The sequence below is a fragment of the Chiloscyllium plagiosum genome, unplaced genomic scaffold (assembly GCF_037043375.1).
Source record: "Chiloscyllium plagiosum isolate Xiang-an unplaced genomic scaffold, Cpla_swu_hap1 HiC_scaffold_1, whole genome shotgun sequence".
NCBI lineage: Eukaryota > Metazoa > Chordata > Chondrichthyes > Orectolobiformes > Hemiscylliidae > Chiloscyllium > Chiloscyllium plagiosum.
In genome coordinates this window covers 35,952,167-35,977,823 of record NW_028270139.1, presented here as the reverse complement: position 1 = coordinate 35,977,823, position 25,657 = coordinate 35,952,167, and the positions used below count along the sequence as shown (strand labels likewise).

The 25,657-nt window shown below is 42.1% G+C and overlaps 1 protein-coding gene across 1 annotated transcript in view; it reads left to right on the top strand.

Annotated features, from left to right (window-relative positions):
- The first annotated feature begins 11,810 nt into the window (after positions 1-11,810).
- The window catches only part of prkg2 (protein kinase cGMP-dependent 2), a 101,853-nt gene continuing 88,006 nt past the window's right edge, over positions 11,811-25,657 (top strand). Inside the window, exon 1 of the mRNA XM_043696194.2 lies at positions 11,811-11,911. The gene's annotated coding sequence lies outside the window, so the exon portion shown is untranslated. The remainder of the gene's footprint in view (positions 11,912-25,657) is intronic.

The window sequence follows — 25,657 nt, the reverse complement described above, 5'->3', positions numbered from 1 at the left end:
TTTGGTTGGAAGAATAAAAAGGCATCTTATTGTCTAACTGGAGTAAAATACTTTGGTGTAGAGGGACCTGGGTGTCGTTGAGCACAAGTTACAAAAAACTAGGACTCAGGTACAGCAGATAATAAGGAGGGCAATGGACTTTTGGCAGTTATTGTTGAAAAATGGAGTATAAAAGCAGGGAATTGTACAAGGCATTGGTGGCATTGCATCTGGAGTACTGCATACAGTTTTGGTCCCCTTACTCGAGGAAGGATGTAATTGCAATGGAAGCAGTTCAGAGAAGGTTCTCTAGATTAATTCTAGAGATGAGAGGCTTGCCTTATGCAGAGAAATTGAGCAGTTTAAGTCTACACTTGCTAAAGTTTAAAAGGATGGTAGGACATCTAATTAAGGTAATTGAGATTCTAAAGGGGATTGACAAAGTTGACATAGAGCAGATGTTTCCCCCTGTGAGACAATCTAGAATTAGAGGTCACAGTTTTAGGCTAAAGGGTGGCAGTTTTAAAACAAAACAAAGGAATTGCTTCTCTTAAAAGACTGGAAATCTATGGAATTCACTATCCCAAAGTGTGGTAGATGGCAGGACACTGATTAAACTGAAGGGGAAGATAGACAGATTTTTATTTAGTAATGTGTTAGAAGGTCATGGGGAGTAGACGGGAATGTGGAGTTGAAGCTGAGATGAGCTCAGCCATGATTGTATTAAATGGCAGAGCAGCCTCAGGGGGCTGAATTGCCTGCTCCTACTTCTAGTTCTGATGTTCTTATCTAATAGTTGCGATACCATTACCCCAGATTGGAACAGGGATATACTCTTGTTATTTGAACCAGATATTCATATATTCTGTGTGTATCCTTTTGAGGATAAACTGAGAAAAAATGTACTTAGAATGTTTTTCAGCAACAGAATGTACAGAACAATGATTAATATTGGGCACACTTAGTTCCGTCAGAACAAAGTATACATGATGGGTAGCTTTGCTTGACTTAAACTACCTCTCACTATTATATTGTATTCTGTAGAGCAACCTGCTGAAATCTGACAGGGCTCTGTTTAAAAATATGCCTTTGTCTCTGATTTGGACTTCTGATAGAAAGTGAGAAAGAGGCAGTTCTAACATCTATCGAGCTCAAACTCTGATTAACCTGTCACTGTTTCCTCAAAGTCTTACAATACTCGTTTCCAGCACTGCCAATGTGATATGGGTAGATTCACTGTCATCAATCCTTCTTACTGTATTAATTGATCTATTGATACCAAATGGTGAAGGATGTCCTCACGAAGTATTCAGCAGAAGTAGGGTTTAATCTTGGTAAACATTAACGGTTTCTTCTAATATTCTTATTAGCTAGCTACATTATTTGATGTATTGTTGTTGTCACAGGTACCTAAGAACAGTGAAAAGTTTTGATTTGAATGCAGTATAGGCAGATCATTGAAAGTAAAATCTGCTGTAGAGAGCTGGTAAAGAGTTGCCCTGTGTCAGTGCCATGTTGAATGTTGTTATCTAAGATGCATGATTGTCTCTTGGGCAACATCAGGCTCCATTTAAGATTAAATTTACATTACTAATTTAGCTACATGCTGTTAATACTGAGACAATCACTGGAGTGCTAATTACGAATCGTTACACATCTCTTTGTGAACACATGAAGATTTGGCTGGCTCCTCACAGGTACAGTGCTTTATTTCCTGATGGGCAGAGCTAGTCTTTTAGTGTCAGTTAGCTCTTTCAGGTACTAGTTGTCTTATATAACATATAGAAACCTCACTCATCAAGCAGGATGGCTCAAAGGTCAGAAGAACATTTGTATGTGGCCTACCACTTCTGTAGAGAAGAAAAGTACATTTCTGATGCAGCCTTTCATCTCTGTGATCCAGTGCTCAAAAGGCTAAAAATTAGAAACAAAGGACTCGTGTGTAGAGAGTAGACATAACTTCTATACATATGTTTGAAATGCTGAATATGTAGGATTGATCCTGTCTCTGCATCTGTTACAAATTGCATTAAGTAATTTACAAACTGCAGAACATCTTTGCACAAAGTGATCAGGTGTACCCTAGAACTCTGTGGGAAGCTAGAGAAGTGATTGCTGGGCCTCTTACTGAGATATTTGTATCATCGATAGTCACAGGTGAGGTGCCGGAAGACTGGAGGTTGGCAAATATGGTGCCACTATTTAAGAAGGATGGTAAGGACAAGCCAGGGAACTATAGACCAGTGAGCCTGACCTCGGTGGTGGGCAAGTTGTTGGAGGGAATCCTGAGGGACAGGATGTACATGTATTTGGAAAGGCAAGGACTGATTCGGGATAGTCAATATGGCTTTGTGCATGGGAAATCATGTCTCACAAACTTGATTGAGTTTTTTGATGAAGTAACAAAGAAGATTGATGAGGGCAGAGCAGTAGATGTGATCTATATGGACTTCAGTAAGGCGTTCGACACGGTTCCCCATGGGATACTGATTAGCAAGGTTAGATCTCGTGGAATACAGGGAGAACTAGCCATTTGGATACAGAACTGGCTCAAAGGTAGAAGACAGAGTGTGGTGGTGGAGGGTTGTTTTTCAGACTGGAGGCCTGTGACCAGTGGAGTGCCACAATGATCGGTCCTGGGTCCTCTACTTTTTGTCATTTACATAAATGATTTGGATGCAAGCATAAGAGGTACAGTTAGTAAGTTTGCAGATGACACCAAAATTGGAGGTGTCATGGACAGTGATGAGGGTTACCTCAGATTACAACAGGTTCTGGACCGGATGGGCCAATGGGCTGAGGAGTGGCAGATGGAATTTAATTCAGATAAATGCGAGGTGCTGTATTTTGGGAAAGCAAATCTTAGCAGGACTTATACACTTAATGATAAGGTCCTAGGGAGTGTTGCTGAACAAAGAGACCTTGGAGTGCAGGTTCATAGCTCCTTGAAAGTGGAGTCGCAGGTAGATAGGATAGTGAAGAAGGCGTTTGGTATGCTTTCCTTTATTGGTCAGAGTATTGAGTACAGGAGTTGGGAGGTCATGTTGTAGCTGTACAGGACATTGGTTAGGCCACTGTTGGAATATTGCGTGCAATTCTGGTCTCCTTCCTATCAGAAAGATGTTGTGAAATATGAAAGGGTTCAGAAAAGATTTACAAGGATGTTGCCAGGGTTGGAGGATCTGAGCTACAGGGAGAGGCTGAACAGGCTGGGGCTGTTTTCCCTGGACCGTCGGAGGCTGAGGGGTGACCTTATAGAGGTTTACAAAATTATGAGAGGCATGGATAGGATAAATAGGCAAAGTCTTTTCCCTGGGGTTGGGGAGTCCAGAACTAGAGGGCATAGATTTAGGGTGAGAGGGGAAAGATATAAAAGGGGCAACTTTTCACGCAGAGGTTGGTACGTGTATGGAATGAGCTGCCAGAGGATGTGGTGGAGGCTGGTACAATTGCAACATTTAAGAGGCATTTGGATGGGTATATGAATAGGAAGGGTTTGGAGGGATATGGGCCGGGTGCTGGCAGGTGGGGCTAGATTGGGTTGGGATATCTGGTCAGCATGGACGGGTTGGACCGAAGGATCTGTTTCCGTGCTGTACATCTCTATGACTCTATGACTCTAAGTGACATCTTGGGAGGTGCATTAAGGAGGAGAAGGACAATCTTCTGTGAAAACTGGTGACCTATAGACCATTCCTGAAGAAGGGCTTATGCCCGAAACGTCGATTCTCCTGCTCCTTGGATGCTGCCTGGCCTGCTGTGTTTTTCCAGCACCACATTTTTCAACTCTGACCTATCGAGTAGCCATGTATGACCTATTGTTTTAGTTTTTGCGAAGGAGCTTATCGAGTCAAGGAAGCATTAATCTGGAGCCCCCCTGAAAGACATAGATATAAACCAGGTGGTAAGATGCCATGAGAATTGTGGATTATGTGCCAGCCTCTATGTGCCATCAATGAAGGGTAATTAGGTTACTACTAACCAATCAGATTGTTAGAAAAGATGCTTTGTCTGAAATGACACAGAGTGAAGCTGTGGCTGTACGTAAAATAAAAAAAAATTGGAAGACACTGGGCACGCATTACTGAGAAGAGCAGTCAGAGATAAGTGGCAACCAATTTAGATCGTCAGTCATGTTCACAGTATGGTCTACTTGCAATACTAAAAGTTACATTTAGTATATATTAATACAAAAAGATGTATACCAGAAAACAAGGACCTGCGAATGTGATTACTTGTCACTGTTTTCACTTAAGAATCACATTTTATACTCATTGGGATAAAAGTTTAGAAAACTAATGCAAATAAAGGTTGAAAGGTACCCTGTATATGATGCATGCTAAGTTTTTTAAAAGAAGTGACTCCAAAAGTAACAATTACATTGTTTGTAATCTTTTGGAATTCCCCCAACTCTGGAAAGGTTTCACCAGATGGGAAATCACAGCTGTAACAGTTGTAGTCAAGGATTAAGGGAAACAGAAAGCCTGGGTAGGATTCATCACAGGGTGGGGGATGCTCCACAGAAATTTAAGGCTTCGAAGGGTATTAACTGTCTGGAGACAGGACGTCTGCTTGAGAAACAGCACCTCCCCAGTTAAGCAATTTACAGTCTTACAGATTAGATTTGACTCCCTACAGTATGGAAGCATGCCCTTCGGCCCAACAAGTGCACACCGACCCTCTGAAGAGTAACCAACCCAGACCCCCATTCCCCATACCCTATATTTACCCCTGATTAATGCACCTAACACCATGGGCAATTTAGCCTGACCAATTCACCTGACCAGCACATCTTTGGATTATGGGAGAAAACTGGAGTAGCCAGAGGAAACCCACGCAGACACGGACAGGGAGAATGTGCAAACTTCACACAGACATTCGCTCAAGGCGGGAATTGAACCCAGGTCCCTGGCATTGTGAGGCAGCAGTGCTAACCACTGAGCCATCTTACCGCCCATCTATGCTGCCCTTCTTTCCGGCACAATGTTTGAGTTTAATAATTTCAGAGTGCAGTCTCTGAAACCCTCTGTCTCCCATCACCATTTCTTATTTGCATGTGATGATCTTAATTTTGTTTTTCATGTTTTTGCCTTCAGACATGCCTATTCATTATAGTGCCATTCACACTCACTTGGGGCAAATATGTTGCTTTCTCATTCCAACTATTACTTCTCCCTTTGCCTTTTGTCCCACAAAGTCTTTGTCATTTGATCTCTCGTACTCTTAGTCCTATCATATATTCTTTATGTATGCAAGTTAAGAACGGGACTCTTTGTATTAATATATACTAAATGTAACTTTTAGTACTGCAAGTACATCACACTGTGAACATGACTGATGATCTAAATTGGTTGCCAGCATAATTCTTCACAAACTCAGGATTATGTGCAAAATGTTACATTTATATAGACGATTTGGAGTTGGGGACCACGTGTATGGTGTCAAAACTTGCTGATGACACTAAAATGAGTGACAGAGAAAAGTGTGCTGAGGACTGTGAAACTTTGCAGAGGAACATAGATACATTGAGTGAGCGATCAAAGGTCTGGCAGATGGAATACAATGTAAGTAAATGTGAAGACATGCATTTTGGTAGGAGTAACAGCAAAATAGATTATTACTTGAATGGCAAAATGTTGCAGCATGCTGATTTTGCAGAGGGACCTGGGTGTCCTTGTGCATGAATGGAAGAAGGTTGGTCTGCAGGTACAACAAGTAATTAGGAAGGCAAATGGACTTTTGTCCTTCACAAAAGGGTTTGAGTTTAAAAGCAGAATGGTAATGTTACAGCTGTACAAGGTGTTGCTGAGGCCACACCTAGAGTACTGTGTGCAGATTTGGTCTCCTTACTTACGAAAGGATGTACTGGCACTGGGGGAGTTGCAAAGGAGTTTCACGAGGTTGATTCCAGAGTTGAGGGGGTTGGCTTATGAGGAGAGGCTGAGTGGATTGGGATTATATTCTATGAAATTCAGAAGAATGAGGAGGGATCTTATAGAAACATTTAAAATTATGAAGGGAATCAATAAAATAGAAACAGATAGGATGTTTCAACTGGTAGGTGAGACCAGGACAAGAAGGCATGGACCCAAGGTTAGAGGGAACAGGTTTAGAACTGAACTGAGAAAGAACTTCTTCATCCAGAGGGTTGTTAATCTGTGGAATCCCTTGCCCAGGGAAGTAGCTGACACTACTTCAGTAATCGCTTTTAAAGCTAAGGTAGATACTTTTTTTGAAAAATAAAGGAATTAAAGGATATGATGAAAACGTGGGTAAGTGGAGCTGAGTCCACGTAAAGATTAGCCATGATCTTATTGAATGGCGGTGCAGGCTCAATGGGCCATACAGCCTACTCCTGCTCCTGGTTCTTATCTGAGCCAATTGCAAAATCACATCCAATATTAGAGACTGTGTGGCATGTTTTGCAAGCATAGCTTAGTTGAGTATGGTCAGTACCTTGCTTGTTGAGATAAGCTGAAGGTACATATTGTTTGATACACTCTGCCAATCCTTGGAACGTACAGCCTACATACCTGGCATCACACCTGCAGTGGAACAGATAGTCAGCACGGATTAGTTAAGAAAAACTTGCATTTTGAATACAGGGATACCTGGCTTACCTGACTAGGAAGAAAAGTGCTCCACAGTCCATTAGGGAGAGAACTGGCAATGTGACTTGCAAACTGAAAAAGATCAATGCCAGATTTCGGGAATTCTATGCAGAGTTATACTTGTCGGAGGGCTATGGGAATGGAGTTGTGAGAATGGAATCCCTTTTTGAAACCTGGACCTCCCAGGTATAAATGTAAATCAGACCTCCCTTTTAAATGTACCTCTGACAGTACAGGAGGTGCAAGGGGCAGTAAGGCAGCTCCAAGGTGACAAGGCACCCGGTCCAGACAGGATCCCGAGTGAATTTTACAAGGAGTTTATACGCATTTTAGCTGAACCACTGCTGGAGATGTATGGTCATTCGTGTAGCCAGGACTGCCTTCCGCCCCTCTTAGGGAGGCTAATATCTCTCTTAACTCTCTTATTTTAAAGAAAGGGAAAGACCCCGAGAATTGTATAGACCCATCTCATTGTTGAATGTCAATTTCAAGACCTTATCAAAGGTGTTCACTGTAATTTTGGAGAAGGTGCTGCCCATTATTATAAAAGAGGACCAGACAGGTTTTATCAAGGGCCGCAGCTCCTCCAACAACATCAGACGGATATTGAATATTGTGCAAATATGTCAACAGAGACTGATTCCAGGTTTGGTGGTCTCCCTGGATGCACAAAAGGCTTTTGATCGGGTGGAATGATCACATCTCTTTGCTGTTCTAGATCGTTTTGATCTGATAGGGGCATTTGCCAGGTGGATGGCAGTGTTATATAAAGACTCTAAGGTGGTGGTTATCATGAATGGTGTTAAATTGAACAATTTTAGTGTGGGGGAGGGGTAGCCAACAGGGGTGTCCCCTGCCGCCGCTGCTGTTTACCTTGGTACTTGAACCACTGACAGAGGCTATCTGAAAGGGCCCTGAAATAATGGCACCAAAGGCGGGAGTTGGGGAACACAAAATCACTCTCAGTGCAGATGATGTCCTTCTGTTTTTGGCTAACCCTGAAAAGTCCATACCACAGCTCATACAAACATTTAAATTATTCAGCAGCTTTTTGTGATACAAGTTAAATTTTACAAAGTTAAAAGACATGTCCATGGAGGGATCAGTGGAAGTACCAAAGCTGGAGGATGGAATGGAGTTTCCTTTTAGATGGTCACAGAAAGGTTTTCTTTATCTGAGAATTTTTATTACCCCTTATTTCCAGCAGCTGTACGGAGCTGACTTTGTGCAGCTGTTTGAGAGGATAAAGCAGGACTAGCAACAATGGGAGGGACTATTCATATTGTGGCTAGGCCATATATCCTTGATTAAAATGCATGTTCTTCCTTGGTTATTATATCCCATGAGGATTCTCCCATTGTTATTACCCAAACAGGTGCTGCGAAGGTTTGCGGAGTGGCTTGCATCATTTATTTGATACCGTAGGCGCCTCATAATTAAATGTACCAAACTGTGTGGGTGGACCTCCCAGATTTGAGGAGAAATGAAACAGGCACCCTGTTGTGATATGTGGGTGAATGGGTGCGTGATGTCGAGGCCTCGCTGGCGAGATGCGCCTCATAAACGTACAGTTCATGGAGAAGATAAGATTGGTAGTTGAGCACTGTGAGAGTCTGATTATTATAAATACGGTGAAGCATGGAGGATAATGCTGACAGGATGAGGAAAATTTGCTTTAGACGTTGCTATTCACCCCGTTAGTGGGAGCCCCAGGACTTAGACTGAAGCTGACTCCAGCTTCAGAGCATGGGAGAGTAAAGGAATCTCCTGTCTGGGAGATTTATTCGAGGGCAAGGTCTTGATGTCTTTCAACTAATTAGGTCAGAAATGCGGAATTCCTAATAGAGACCTTTTCCGATATTTCCAGGTTAGGGATTACAATACAGAAGACCACACTCTTGCTGAATAACTTAAGTCGGATATCTAAAGAAGAGTGCTCCGATGTGGGGGCGCTCTCTCAGTTAGCACCATCTGCGGAGAGGGAATGCCTTGGAGAATATGGAAAGACTTCATGAGATTTGGAGTCAGGAGTTAGGGGAAGAAATCTCATCAGAAACATGGGAGAATGGGGAATGTAAAGAAAATTTCAATATGCAATAAGGCACAAGCGATGCAATTGAAGATCCTCCACAGGGCCCGTATGGCACCAGAGAGGTTAGTTGAGTTTAAGAAAGGATCTTTTCTGATATGTCGCAAAAGTAAATTCAGCACAGGCACCCTTACAGATTGCTTTTGGTCCTGTTACAAGATCAGTGGATATTGGGGGGCCATAGTGGATGAGCTGGAGAAAATCCTGGGAATGGAAGTTAAGGAAGAGCCAGTGTCCCTCCTTTTGGGACTATCGAATCTTCCCTCTTTGAATGAGCACAGGAAAAGGTTATTCAATATTCTTACACACTGTGGGAGGAAGAACATCCTAATGAATTGGATATCAGAAAAGCCTCCAAGTCTTGCAGAGTGGCGCAGACTTGTGACAGAGCACGTCCCTCAAGATTATCTGACAAATTTAGTGCACCGTGGAAAAGAGCAATTTTATAAGACATGACAGCGCTTACTAAATTACATAAACATAGATCTGTCGGTGGTACTGATTAGGGCCTTTATATAGCCACGAGTGCCACATATGGTGGTCCGGGGACCCCGGGGGGAGGAGGCCTAGTAAATACGGGTATAATAATAGTTGCTCCCGTGGACGAGTGCTTTGGTGAAGGTGCGGTGAGTGGAGTAATATAATGTCGTGCAATGTAATGTAATGTAATTATAATAAACTGTAATTTAATTTAATATTATTTTATTTAATTTGGGTTTATTTTAATTTGGGTTAAGTTAAGTAAATATGAGATGACTATATCTTGAAAAATAGTAGGCAGTTTATTTCTAACGTTACTGTAATACAATAGTACAATATTATTTCTACTTTTCTATGTTCTGTACTGTTATAATTTTTCAGGCTTTTTTGTAAAAGAGTGAAAAAATATTCAATAAATATATACATTTAAAAAACTCTGCATTTGACAAATTTGATCCAATCTTTTGAGGAGGTAACCAGGTGTGCTATGCAAAGACTATAACAATGTTTTTGTCAAAGTCACGTAGGGCTGGTGATGAAAGTAAGCACCCAACTGATCAAAGGCAAAAGTGGCACATTGGAATGAAAGACGGGAGGCAGAAAATGATGTTAGATGGATAATTCTGCGACTGGAAGTTTGGAAGATAGGTTGGAATTGATATTTTCAGGGCAATGAATGTTGCGAGGGGATCTAATAGAAATTCTAAGATTATGAAACACACAGATAGGGTGAATGGGAAGACAATATTTCCGTTAGCAGAAGAGTCAATGGCTATGTTGTTTTAAGGTATGAATTAAAAGGTTAAGACAGGAGTTTAGAATACATTCTTTTATTCACAGGCTCGTAGCAGTCTGGGACTCATTGCCTGAGTTGAGTCAGAAACTCTCATAAATTTAAGCAGTATTTCAATTTTCGCCTGTGTAGCTATTACCTCCAGGATTATGGACCAAGAGATGGAAATGGGATTAGTGTAGCTGGATGTTTATTGACCAGCACTGCCACAATGGGCTGAATGGCGTCCTTCGATGCTCTAAGCATCTATGAGTAAGAGTAAAATTTATATACCACACTATTCATTTGAGAAGTAAGCAAACTGACATTTTAGTTTGACAGCAGTATGCTACTTACCTTGGTACTGAATAACAAACAATGCAGCTTAGAATTTGGAGATACCATACTCTTCCAGGATAATCTGAAGTAAACTGGGCATTTTTCAGATCTATTCATGATTTTGCATAACCTACAGTGAGAAATTATGTGATTAAGATAGGAAGGCTTTGATGCATTTTATTTCAGCATCAAGGTTGTCTGATGAATAAGTGACTCAGGCCCTATTTATGAAGTTGCCAATAAGAATAATTTTATAACACATAGAAATGTAGGATTCCCAGTGGTATTCTAATCAGCAAAGGTAGGTTTAAGGTAAACAGTTAATAGAGAGCTCCCTGGCTGGTTTATCAACATTAACATTAAGGAAAAGAATTCATTTGACTGCTACATTTCGAAGGAGAACTTGAGCACATGGTGGAATCTCTTAGGACATTTTACGAACTTCTTACATCAATGTATTGGATGTATGCAAGAAATAGGAGATTGAAAGTGCATTTCTCATGGAAGCTAACAAAGATGTTTGCAAGAGGTGGGCCAAGCAGGGGTCTTACAATATTACCATTTGTGAGCATACAGTGCTTCCTATTTGATTCATTATTAGTGACATCATTATGAAGGGAGAAAAATGAAATGAGTTTAGTACCTGTTAAGACCAGGACTTGGTGATCAAAATACCATAACCTTTCAACACATCCTATAACAGCACACATAGCCACTTGATTAGACTAATGAAGAGCGTAAGGATAGCTGATACATGAGGAATTGTCTGATTACATGTTTGTGATGGGGAACATTGGCCATTGACTGTACATTAATTTCTGAATCTATTTCAGTTTTCTATAACTTGTGGTTAAGGTTCCCATGAGTTGGTGAGGAATTTATTCTAAGCGTCTGCAAAGAGGCGGAGGATATAGTATTTTGTTAAAGGAATTCTATAATCATATGTTAAAATGTCATTTTTACAGGGCTGCAACCGCATAGCAGTGAACATTACTCCTAAAAGAAGACATTGCAGCAAATGCAGATAGCATGCAACTTTCACCAATCATTTTCAGTAACCAAAAGGGGAGATGGATAACACTTTGATGCCGCCTCACTGATAGGAAGAGCGCCCCACCTCAAATTCCATTACCAACGATCTCAACTCAGAAGAAACTGTTCTGTCACTAATGCCACGGGATAGAATGTTATAATTCTAATTATAGAATTGCAATGGAGAGCTTTAATAACCAAAGCAACATAATATTTCGAAGTTGCTTGCGGATTACAGAATGCCCTGAAGTGATATTAAGCCGCAGCCCATTTCTGATCAGATGTAAAGATCTGGACTTATTCCATGGGCTGTTCCTGCTGGAAGCGGATTCAGAGGTCCGGTTGGTAAGAACGGCTCCATGCAGCCGTTCCTTGTGATGGATGAGTCCTGGCACCCTTACTGCCGCGAACTCGTGTCGTCGGGGCACGTTTCTGTGGTTACAGCTGATCCCAGTCTGATCGCAGAATCACTGGGCACGTTGGCGCTGGGGCGTTCCGCTTGCAAAACAAATACAGGACCGAGCTTTGTACCGTGAAGGCACTCACTCCCAAGCAGGAACAGCGGAAAAGTGCAGCCCGGAGTTCAAAACCAACCCGCATTAGCACCGGGTAAGTATCATCTGTCAATACAGAATAAAGAACGCTTTTATAAGGTACAACTTCTTTAATTCCCTTGGGTTCAATACACCCTTGAACTGGCATATTTTTGCAAAATATTGTTCCTGTACAGGATGGAACATTGGACTAGATTTGATTCTGTAAATTGGACCCCTTGACATGGGCCAACGTACAGTTAAGATACATTTTCCTGTAATACTTCTGTAAAATGCACTTGTTTAAGATACGCTGTCCATCAGAGGGTAGTGAACTCGAAATTTGTACCCCGAGTACTCTCTCATGTAAATACCCAAGCTCTTCTGTGGAAAGACCCTAGCGTGGGAAAGGAAGGTATCGCGCTTTTGTGAAGGAATATTCTTTAATCAGCCACTGGGCAGATGCTATCGCAAATGTTGTTTAAAACGGGACTGGGTAAATAATTAAAATGAAAACGTGAACATACATGCAGAAAGAGAGTGGAAATCGGCTGGACAGCTTCAGTTGGGGCGCTTGTACCAGAAGGTGCATTAATGGTTCTGTGCTGACATTTATTTAACTCTGGGCACTGGAAGTTCTTAATTCGATGTGGGGCCCTGTGGGGTAAAACACATTCTTCTACAATAGGCCATGATCTCTTCGTATGCACTTTAGTTAGGAGATGATGCACTACACTCTAAAGCAAATTCTGGCAAGGATAAGATCACAATCTCGTGAATAAGGCCCTTAAATGAATGTTATTCTTATGAAGCATGTTTTAGGTGGGCTGTTACATGTTTCCTCTGTAAATGTCCTATTTTGAGATTTGGTTCAGATTACACAAGGTTAGATGAAATGAAGAAAAGAACAAAGAAAATTTACAGCCCAGGAACAGGCCCTTCTGCCCTCCAAGCCTGAGTCTATCCAAATCCATTGTCTAAACCTATGGCCGAATTCCTAAGCATCTGTACCTCTCTGCACCCCATCTACTGCCAGATGCACCTTAAATGAATCTACCATTCCTGCCTCTACTATCTTTGCTGGTAACATGTTCCAGGCACCTACCACCGTCTGTGTAAAGTACTTTCCATGTGTATCCCCCGTAAACTTTACACCTCTTGCCTTGAACGAGTGACCTCTCGTTATTGAATTCCTCACCCTGGGACGGAGTATTTTGAGTCCTGTCGACCAGCTGTGACATTAGAGAAAACCAGAACTTCAATTGTGGCACAGTGGTTAGCACTGCTGCTTCACAGCGTCAGAGACCCGGGTTCAATTCCCGCCTCAGGCGACTGACTGTGTGGAGTTTGCACATTCTCCCCGTGTCTGCGTGGGTTTCCTCTGGGTGCTCCAGTTTCCTCCCACAGTCCAAAGATGTGCAGGTCAGGTGAATTGGCCATACTAAATTGCCCGTAGTGTTAGGTAAGGGGTAGATGTAGGAGTATGGGTGGGTTGCGCTTCGGCGGGGCGGTGTGGACTTGTTGGGCCGAAGGGCCTGTTTCTACACTGTAAGTAATCTAATCTAATCTAATCTGATGCAGGTTTTCGAAAAAAAATGTTTGAATTTATTAGAAAAAATATGAAAGATTTGAAAATATAACTTATTTATGTCATGTGAGAGATAAGTGTTATATGCTGAAACACTCTAGAAAGTTGTTGATGTCTGTCCTGAAGGGAAGATTCCTTGTTAGTTTATAATTACAGAATAGACAAAGTCTTTTCCCTGGGGTCGGGGAGTCCAGAACTCGAGGGCATAAGTTTAGGGTGAGAGGGGAAAGATATAAAAGAGACCTAAGGGGCAACTTTTTCACGCAGAGGGTGGTACGTGTTTGGTATGAGCTGCCAGAGGATGTGGTGGAGGCTGGTATAATTGCAACATTTAAGAGGCATTTGGATGGGGATATGAATAGGGAGGGTTTGGAGGAATATGGGCCGGGTGCTGGCAGGTGGGACTAGATTGGGTTGGGATATCTGGCCGGCATGGACAGGTTGGACCGAAGGGTCTGTTTCCATGCTGTACATCTCTATGACTCTATGACGTGTTTGTTTTTAAACACCGCAGTTACAACAATCATCATTCCAGTGCCTGATTTTTTTTCAATGTTATTCTTGCTGGGTTTTTTCTACAAAATGGCCTTAAGTTGTCCTTGCATGCTGTATTTGTGTGAGTTAGCCCAGACACAATTTTGGTAAAGGAATTGGTGTCCCTGTAGGAACCAAAAACCAAAGGAGCTGGAGAAACTTAGCTGGTCCAGCAGCATCTGTAGAGACAGAAACCCAATTAACTTTTCCAAAGGGTCACTGGACTCAAAATGTTAAGTGTGTTTCAGTCTGCGCAGATGCTGCAGACCAAGCAAGTTTCTCCAGCTAGTTTTTTATTTTAGTCCGCTGAAGGCATTGACCACTACAAGTATGCAGAGTGGGCAATGATGTCTATTATCATGTCATGCTGACGTGCCAACAGCATAATTCAATATGGAGTTTAATATTCCACATTCCTGCTAACCCCATCTCTTACTTAACCTTTCACAGTGAAACACAAACTCAGCAATACTATTTAAAGGGAGCATTAACATATTCCACCTTGGTTGCTAATTGATTTTGACCAGCTGTTACTGTGATTGTCAAAGTGTTTTGTGATTTCTAAAGTCTGCAGGGAGTGGCAAATCATGTACTAAGGACTTTGTCCTAATTTCAAAGCTCTGTGCAAACCACCTGTAATTCAGCAGTAGACAATAGACAATAGGTGCAGGAGTAGGCCATTCTGACCTTCGAGCCTGCACCACCAATCATTATGATCGTGCTTGATCATCCTCAATCAGTATCCTGTTCCTGCCTTATCTCCATAACCCTTGATTCCACTATCCTTGACAGCTCTATCCAACTCTTTCTTAAATGAATCCAGAGACTGGGCCTCCACTGCCCTCTGGGGCAGAGCATTCCACACAGCCACCACTCTCTGGGTGAAGAAGTTTCTCCTCATCTCTGTCCTAAATGGTCTACCCTGTATTTTCATGCTGTGTCCTCTGGTTCGGCATTCATCCATCAGCGGAAACATGTTTCTTGCCTCCAGAGTGTCCAATCCTTTTATAATCTTATATGTCTCAATCCGATCCCCTCTCAGTCTTCTAAACTCAAGGGTATACAAGCCCAGTTGCTCCAGTCTTTCAGCGTAAGGTAGTCCCACCATTCCAGGAATTGACCTCGTGAACCTATGCTGCACTCCCTCAATAGCCAGAATGTCTTTCCTCAAATTTGGAGACCAACTAACTGCACACAATACTCCAGGTGTGGTCTCCAAATATTGGGGAAATAACAGAGAGAGCAATGCAAAGGGATTCTCAGCAGAAAGACATAACCTTGGGTATTCAGAAAGAATTCTCCCTTCTGATGCTCAGCCAGTGACAGGGGCTGAATTTAATGGCTGCAGCAATGGCTATGCCAGCCAGGCAGAAATCCAGGACAAACTGACCGTGACCATTTTCAAAAGACCTGATGGAATTCAATGGCAATCAGGCAATTCTATCATCCCGATAAGGGTGGAGATCCAGCCTCTAAGAGCTGCTGATTAATCGAGTCTCAACAGCACCACCTAGAATAATGGATACTTCAAGTACTGCAGGAGATTCCAGCATCAAAGGGAGCTTGTGTAGCCACTAAGGCAGTAATGTAAGCCCCAGTGATGGGAGTAATGGATGGGGTTGGGGTCATTGAGGGGCAGTTAGACATGAGGGCAGAGAGGCTAGAAGTGATCATTACCATCAGGAGAGTCTTGTACATGCCCTGGGATGCCTAATAAGAAAGCCAAACCTGGCAGGCGGCCAACAGCTTTCACTGGGGTTGGGGAAGCAGGCTGAACAGCCTGTACACTTGGTCTAAATTGGTAGCAACAACATCCCTAAAAAGAGGGGATCTGGTCCAGCAGTCATAATTTGGAGAGCTAGGTAGAGAATTGTTAATCAAGATCTTAAAAGTAGCAATGTATGGATTACTCCCAGTAGCACCCACCAGTCAATTTAGAAAGAGGAGGATAGAGCAGACCAGTGTGATTGGAAAGATAGTGCAGGAGGGACAGTTTTAGATTCTGGGGATTTTTGGTCAGTTGTAGTGGAAATGGGGCCTGTACAATCTGAATGGAATACACCTATGCAGAGACAGGAACAATTTCCTGGAGGGTTTGGGGGACTTCAATTACCTTGGCCATGACGTGGGAACCAGGAGGTCATGTCAAGAGGAATACCAAGGTACAAAGAATAATAGGAGATATAAATTGTGTCACAGCAGGAAATAAAAATATTGGGTTCAATGCTAGAGGGAAAGTAAAAAGTCCAAATTCAGTTTCAGTGCACAAATCTGGATGCACCGAGTGTAGCAAATAAGGTCACTGAGTAGCAGATAGTAGGATGTTGTTCCAGTAACAGAGACGTGTCTCAAAGAAGGTAGAACTGTAGGTTAAATATTTCCAGATACAGGAAGTTCAGGAAAGATAGAAAAGAAAGGAAAAGGGAAGGAAGGACATTTGATTTGATTTGATTCATTGTCATGTATATCTAGGTACAGTGAAAAGCTTTGTGAGCAGTACAGGCAGATCATAGCAAGCAAGGACATACAGATCATAGGGTGACAAAAAAGCTTCAACAGCGTAAGGCATACAGGTTACACCGCCCAGGACATGTGCTAGGCATAATCAACATAATTTGGAGTTAGAGAGCCTGTTTATCTGTCTAATAATGGCACCGAAGAAGCTGTTGGTGTGTGCATCTTCTGTATGTTCTGCCAGATGGAAGAGGTTGTATTTTACTGTAAGATATTCTAGGTCCGGGGAGCAATGGCTTGCCAGGGTCTCCACCTCGGAGCACCAGGAAGTGTTGATCTGGAAGCTTACCCCACTGCCCTTTACCTTATCCGAAGATGCTGTGCGGTTCATGCAATGTATGCGGAAACCCTCCTTGCAGAGCACAGTCAAGTATGACGAGTGAGTCAAGTCTCAGTGAAATAGAGCACACAACAGTATTGATTAAGGGGAACATAGTGAAAGATGATATCCCTGAAGGGTCAAGGACAGATTCTATTTGGCTTGAGCTATGCAAAGATCCATTATTTTTGTTTGATTAGCCAGTGGGAATGATATAGAGGAACAAATTTGGAATAAAGTTACTGAGAAGTGAAAAATCACAGAGGTGTTACATTGGGGAGTTCAGGTATCCAAATATAAGAATATGAGAATCTATTATTATAAAAATTCTAAAAATATATTTTACTAGCTTTTGAGTTTAAAGTGAAAACCACTACAACAGAGGTCTCAAGTCTGTGGCAAAACAGAAGATGCAATATACAAATATGTTTCTCTAAATAGTCCTCTTTTCATATAAAAGAATTGCCTACACTATCATGTCCAACCGAAACTCTGTCAACAAACACATTCGATCTCATTTACCACCCTCTGAGAAAAAGAACAGGAAATGACATCACCACAGGAAATAACATCACCGCAGGAAATGACACCACCAACCCAAGGGAACCTAAACACATAAATAGAAAGCGGGCTTCATCCGGAGGCTCACTGATGATGTTACCTAGTATGGTGATGAAACGTTTGAAAATGGACCTTCCAGCTCAGCGAGCAAAGCTACATCCAGAACCTCAACCTGAGCTATAAATCTTCTCAAAACTCGCTATCATACAATGTATTGGTCTCAACTGCTTTCTGTGGTAGCAATTCCACAGGCTCACCATTCTGTAGGTGAAGAAAGTTCTCTTCATCTCATTCCTAAATAGTCTACCCCAAATCTCTAGTCTGTGACCCCTGGTTCAGAACTCCCTTGTCCTCAGGAACATACGCCCTGCATTTACCCTGTCTAATCCTGTTTGGATTTTATCGTTTTCTATGATCTCCTCCTTATTCTTCTGAACTCCAGCAAATATAATCCTAATCAATTTAACTGCTCCTTATATGTCATTTCTGTCATCTGAGGAATCTGTCTGGTACAACGTTGTTGCACTCCCTTAAAAGCAAGAACATCTTCCTCAGATAAGGAAACCAATACTACACACAATATTCCAGATGGTCTCACCAAACCCCTGTACAACTGCAGCAAGACATCCCTGCTCCTGGGCTTGGATCCTCTTCCTATGACAACCAACATTCCATCTGCCTTCTTTGCTGCCTGCTACACCTGCAATGCTTACCTTCGGCGACTGGCGTGTGAGGATACCCAGATTATGGTCAGATATGGTTTTGTGAAAGGGAAATTGTGTTTGAAAAGTATTGGAGTCCTTTAGAGAATGCTGTCAAAGGTCAACTAGTAGATCCAGTATACATAGATTTCCACCAGACATTCAGTAAAGTGCCAAACTAAAGCTTAATCGGGAGGATGAGGGTTTGTGGAAGCAGGGATATATGTCAAAAGGATAAAGGATTGCTTGGTGACCAGGAAACAAAAAGTAGACATAAATGAGAATAGAATTATATTGGCAGGCTATGATTAGATGTGTGCAACAAGGATTTGTGATGAGCCCTCAGCTCTTTTATATTCTATTATAATGATTTAACCCAAAAGACACTACTGTGTGTCAGTTTTCTGATGGAACAAACTTGTTGGAAAAGTAGGTTTTGAGAATACGGAGAAACTGCAAGGAAATGCAGACAGTCTAGTAAGATGGCAACAAGTTGGATACAATATGAACAAATGTTAGGCTATTCACTTTGCTCGTGAGAAAAGCATTTTTAAAAGATGTGAAAATTGTAAATATTGATCTCCACAGGCACTTGAGTATACTCATACAAGGAACTTATAAAATCAATGTAAGGGGATAGTGCAAACTGGGAAAGCGATAGCATGTTGGCCTTTTTAATGTAAAGAGACTGGAGTACAAGAATGTTGAAGTCTTCCACAACATTGAACAGAATTTTGGTGTGACCACACATAGAGCACTGTGTGAAGTTTTGGACTTCACATTTAAGGAAGGATATATTTGCATTGGAGGCAGTACAGGGAAAGATCACTAGATTCGCCCCTGGGGTGAAAAGGTTACCGTATGATGAGCAATTGAGTAAGCTGGGTCTATATTCTCGGGAGTTGTTTTTTTTACTCATTCTGACGTGTGACTGGCTGGAACAGCATTTATTCATATCTTGAACTGTCCTTGAGGAACTGTTGGTGAGCCCCCTTGTTGAACAGTTGCAGTTGACACTGTTTGGGAGACATTGAAGAATGAGAAGTGAGTTCATTGAAACATACAGTGTTCCAAAGGGGTTTATCGGGGTTGACCCTGAGAGATCATTTCCACTGGTTGCTCACAGAGCCAGAAACAAGGATGTTGATCATTTCGGACTGAGATGAGGAAAAATTTCTCCACTCAAAGAGATATGAATCTGAGGAAGTCCTCAATCCAGAGAGTTGCAGATGTTGTAGCTTTACTTGTAATACAGATGAACTCAGGGCATGTATGGGAACTTGGGACTGTGACATCATAGATATTACAGAAATATGGCTGAGGGAGGGACAGGACTGGAAGTTTAGATGCCATAGGAAGGGTAGAAAGGGAGGCAAGAGAGATGGTGGGGTTGGCTTTTTTGATTAGGGAAAGCATTATTGCTCTACTTAGAGAGGATATTTCTGAGGAACGATCCAGTGAAGCTATATGGCCGGAACTCATAAATACAAAAGGGATGATCACCTTGATGAGATTGAACACCACCATCCCACACTCCCCCCACTCCCCCACCCCCCAGCATTCAGCAGGAAACTGAGTTGCAAATGTGTAGAGAGATCTATACATAATAGGTATATAAAACAGGGAATTTTAACTTTCCAAACATAGACTGGGACTGCCATAGTATTAAGTGCTTGGATTGTGGTGAATTTGTTAAATGTGTTCATGGAAATTGTCTTTATCAATATATAGATATATGTACAAGAGAAGGAGCAAAACTTGACATTCTTTTGGGAATTAAGGCAGGGCAAGTGATTATGTTATTGGGGGGAGCACTTTGGTACCAGTGATCATAATTCTCTGAAGTTTAAAATAGCTAAGGGAAAGATTAGGCCTTGTATAAAAGTTAAAGGTCTTATTTGGAGTCAGGCAAATTTTGAAGGTACAAGATGGGTTCGCATGTAAAGGGACACCTGGCAAGTGGGAAGCTTTTAACGGTGAGATATGTTCAGAGGCGCTATTTTCCTGTTAGAATGAAGGGTAAAGTTGGTAAGATAGGGAACAATGAATGACGAAGGATATTGAGACTCTGGTCAAGAATAAGAAGGAGGCAGATATTAGGTATAGACAACTGGAATCAAGTGCATCTCTTGAAATGTAAAACGGTGTAGGGATATTCTTTAGAGGAAAATCAGGCAAAAGGGAATATGTGATAGCCTTGGCAGATAAAGTTAAAGTTAATCCAAAGAGATTCTACAAGTACATGAAGAACAAAAGAGCAACTAGGGAGAGAATTGGGCCCCTTAAAGATCATTGAGGTCATCTATGTGTGGAGCTACAGGAGATGGAAATTTTAACATCAGATTTTACTGTGGAGAAAGATACGAAGACTAGGGTACTCAGGAAAACAGTCCATATTACAGAAGGGAGGGTGCTGGATGTCGTAAAAATCATAAATGTGGATAAATCTCTGGTTAAAATCCAAAAGAACTGTAGATGCTGTAAAACAGAAACAAAAGCAGAAATTGTTGGAAAAGCTCAGCTGCTCTGGCAGCATCTGTGAAGAGAAATCAGAGTTAACATTTCGATTCCAGTGACCCTTGCTCAGAACTGACTCTGCTGAGGAAAAGTCCCTGGACCTGAAATGTTAACTCTGATTTCTCTTCACAGATGCTGCCAGACCAGCTGAGCTTTTCCAGCAATTTTTGTTTTTGACGGTGATAAATCTCTGGGACCTGATCAAGTATATCCCAGGATGTTGTGGACATTTGGGAAGAAATTGCGGGGCCCCTAGCAGAGATTTTCATATCATCTGTGCCAGAGGAGTGGAGGTTGCCTAATGTTGTGCCTTTTTAGATGAAAAGCTGTAAGGAAAAGCCTGGGAATATTAGACCAGTGAGTCTGATATTGATGGTAAGTAAGTTGTTGGAGGTGATTCTGAAAGATAGGATTTGTACGCATTTGGAGAGGCAAGGACTGAACAGAAATAGTCAGCATTGTTTTGTGCAAAATTGATTAAGTGTTTTGAGAATGTAACCAAAAAGATTGATGAGGGCAAAGCAGTAGATGTTGTCTACATGGACTTTAATAAGACCTTTGACAAGGTTCCACATGGTAGACCATTTAGTAAAATTAGATCATAAGGGATTCAAGAAATTGGCTTGACAATAGGAGACAGTTGGTGGTGATAGAGGGTTGTGTTTTGGACTGTAGGCGGTGACCAGCGATGTTCTGCAGGGAACAGTGCTGGGTCCACTGTTGCTTGTCATTTATAAAAACAATTTGAATGAGAATGTAGGAGACATGGTTCGTACGTTTGTGGATGACACCAGAATTGGTGGTATAGCTGACAATGAAGAAGGTTATTAAAATTACAAACGGATCTTGATCAATTGGGCGAATGAGCTGAGGAGTGGCAGATAGAGTTTGATTGGGATAAATGTAAGGTATTGCATTTTGATAAAATGAACAAGGTCAGGGCTTATAAAGTTAATAGTAGGGCCCTGAGTAGTGTTGTCAAACAGAGAGACCTAGATGTTGAGATACAGAGTTTTTTGAAAGTTGCGTCGCAGGTAAACAGGGTGGTAAAGAAAGCATTTAGCATGCTTGCCTTCATTGCTCAGACCACTGAGTATAGGAGTTGGGGCGTCATGTTGAGGTTGAGGTAGACATTGGTGAGGCCAGTTTGGGAGTATTGTGTCCAGTTCTGGTCACCTACTTGTAGATATCCGAGTGGCAGTGTCTGCAGAGACCACAGCTGTTAAGTGAGACTGTCACTGACTTATTTGTCATGCTGCAATATGAGGCGAGACTCATGAGTCTTAGTGGACACCCAATCCTCATGGCCTTCGAAGATCACTGCATCGACCTTTACACAAACAGACCTTTCAGGAATCGCCCGTGGAAATGTCCAGAGTCTCTCAGGATGTGGCTCAGGATGTAGCAATACATCAACAAAATGACTAGTGTCCTGTTCTAGATGCCTGGTGACTATGGCCACTGCCAAACTGACCCATACAGTCAGGCCGACAGTAGCTTTGGGTTCAGGCTACAGCAGACTATGGATGTGTGTTAATCAAGGCACCCATTGGCCAGCCAATAGCCTTCATCAACAAAAAGAACTTCCATTCTATTAACATCCTATTGGTCTGTGAATAAGAAAAGTGGATTTTTCAGGTATCTGGCCAGTTCCTGGATACCATAAGGGTATATACATCAGCAGACCCAAGAGCTATAACTTTTATCAGACTCCTGCAAACCATCAGGAAGAATTTCCAGAGACATAGTTACTCTTACCCATGAGGACCCCTTACATTACCCCAGTGGAGACCTACAATACAATATCTGCCATAAGGTGTGACCAGTTGTCGGTCCAATCCTGCTGAGCCCTTTAGAATGTCTCATTCAGAGTCTCATATTGCTGTATCTGCTGTACTCTGCACAACTGAGGGAAAAAAGGCCTTGAATTATTAGAACATAAGTGATTGGAAGGAACTGCTGAGTAGATGGCATAGCATCAGAGATAAGTGGAAAGGAAAGCCAATGGCAGCCATAGTGGGTGGAGTAATGTACTGTCACAGAAGGGAAGGAACCCACAGTGGAGTAATCACTGGGAGATTTCAGCACTGTTGATAATGCAGTCCTGAGAAACAAGCCTGGAGGGTATGAGCTCTTTACATGTGCCTTTCAGTCAGGTCACACAGAGGTCAATGCCTCACCGTCGGAACTCCACTCGTCCATTGTATAGTTCCATGTGTCTTCAGGCAGTTAATTGGTCTTCTGTCTACATGTCACTTGTGTGGAAATGGCATCACTTACAGTACCAATGCCATGGTCTGGACTGTCACATAAAATTCAGCCCAATTAACAGGGGCATTGGAAGGGAACTTGATGCTGTTTTCAGCAAGAGTCAAGTGTATTAACAATTCAGATGCAGGAAAAAGAACAGAAATGACAATCCGGCCACATTTCCTCACCTTACTGATGTTAATGCAGTCACCCTCCACTGGAGATCAGAACAGGAATTAAATGTGGAATCTTTTGGATCAATTAGTTTAGCATTATGTAATTGCTACCTTTATACACTGGTCTACTGGATAAATCAGGAATTGCCTTTAAATATTTGGGGAACATGAGGTATCAAAGTCATTATAAAAGTGTGGGGGCAATGGTTGTAAATTATTTGATCCTTGCTGTTATGATGTCTGATGTAGTCTGATTCCAGGATGTTCGGAGAAAAATAATTGTATGGAAAGGGTTAACCAGCTGAGTGTGTTAAAGGCGTCTATTGATTTCACTTTGCATTATAATATTGTTAACCTTCAGCCTTTGTTTGTTGGGTTCAAAACTATGACTCAGTTTTAAAGCTTTGAACAGACTTATCTCAGTAAATGCCAGCTTTACCCATAAAGCGATCAAGGCAGAGTGAGGCAAGTTATTTACAATTGTGCTGTTGCTTTCTTGCTCCTACGTTTCAGGGAAGTCTCGTCATTGATAATGGAACACAGATGTTAATTATTCCTGTAAAATTAACTCAATTCACCCACATATCAATTCGTAAATATTATGGAGGAAAACTCATTCTATATTGTGGCACTTCAAACAGCAGCACACAGATTTGAATAGATTCTCTAAGCCCAGTAGTACCATGGGCTGCTACCTGATCCGGCTGCCTGGTTTTCCCTATGATTCTTTTTTTTAATTTCAAAAATATACTTTATGCATAAAAATATCTTTATGTACATAGTCACTAAAGCAGTTTGGTTTGATACAATAGCATATGAAAAAACAAACAAATGTTGTAGTTTGATTCTATCCCACAAACAAACCCAAGGCATTTGTTATACTTACAAGAATATATTCACATCCATTTGAGGCACCAGGAGAGTCTGACAACTGAATGGACCCCCATTTACTTTGGCAGAAAAACTTAGACAATGGTCTTTCCCCACTGTGCCTTGGTGGCAGCTGCCCGAAGCTTTAGTACATCCCTCAGCATGTAGTCCTGGACCTTGGAATGTGCCAGTGTTCAACACTCGGTCAGGGTCAACTCCTCGCTCTGGAAGGCCAACAAGTTAGGCAGACCAAAGAGTATCTTTCATTGCATTGATGGTCCTCCTGGAGCAGTGAATGTTAGTCTCAGTGTGTGTCCTGGGAAACAGACCATAGAGCACAAAGTCTACATCACAGCAGTTTGGGACAAACCTCGCCAAAAACTACTGCATCTTTCTCCTTTGCAAAGACACATTCCAGAAGGAGTGTGTGATAGTCTCTACTCCCTCTGTAGCTGCTTTGAGGACAGCGGGTGATGGTGTGGGGTACATGAAGGTCCCTCAGAAAATGCAGGAGGTGCAGGAGACTCAATGTTTGCCATTTCCTCTAGATGGACGCAATGTACAAGTCATCAGTGATCATTACTAACACGTTCTCGAAGTCTGCACTAATTATCCTGGGAGTTGCCCTGGTGTGTATATCTTTGAGAACTCCCATGTACCTGCTTTGTTTTAAGAGTTGAATGTCTTACAGGAATGGTTATAGGGAGACAAGGAATACCATTTGCAACTAGCTCTGATAACTTTATTATGCAACCCAGATTGATGCTAAGTGTGGATGCAATTCAGCTCATTCTTCAACCATGGTGATGGCAGCAGAAAGTAGGCATGCCGGGGATGAGGTTCTGATGTCTGGATCAGTCTGGGTGTGCAGGTGCCTTACAGTATGGACAAAGTGAGCTGTGCAATGCTGGCATGTTGTGTTCTGCACAAATGGAGCAGGCGAAGAGAAGATGCAATGGATACTGAAGAGCTGGCAGACTACCAGCAGTCTTTCAAGGAGATTGATAAAGGTGTTGAATAGGATGGGCAGCACCTTCTACATCACCTTCTGCAAAATCAGCCTCAATAAGCCAGACAGGCCTTAATTGACACCAGATTCCAGTAGATGGGAGCTGATGCAGTGATCACTCACTGACTGACTGTAAATCTGTTGCTGCTTAAAAGGGATGCAGTTGCTGTCTGTTCCCCGAGGCAAGTGCAACTTATTCTCATTTGTTTAATGGTTGCTTTTTTTGTTGCTGAATAAAAGTGAATGTTCTGAACTGTTTGAAAGCTTTCATAGAATCATAGAATCCCATTAGTGCCGAAAGAGCCCATCGAGTCTGCACTGACCATCCAAAGAGCAAGTCCCCACTCCATCCCTGTAACCCTGCATTTCCCATTGTTAATCCACCTAACCTGCACATTTTTGGATTGTGGGAGGAAACCAAAGCACCCAGAAGAAACCCATGCAAACAGGGGGAGAACATGCAAACTCCACACAGGCAGTCGCCCAAGGCTGCAACCAAACCCACGTCCCTGGTGCTATGAGGCAGCAGTGCTAACCACTGAGCCACCGTGCCACCCTCTGAATAGAAAGATATTTCCAGTTAGTGATGGGTCCAACAATAAATGATGAGAAGATATTCAGCAATGCTGGGTATTGGGGAAAGAGTAGCATTCCCTTTGACAGACTTCTAAGTTGAGGCTATGGATCTGTAAATTGCAGTAATTGGTTCTTAAGTAGAAATAGATGCACAAATGTGCACTTGTATTTGCAATGAAGTGTCAGCCATGCCGTATCAATGCCCTG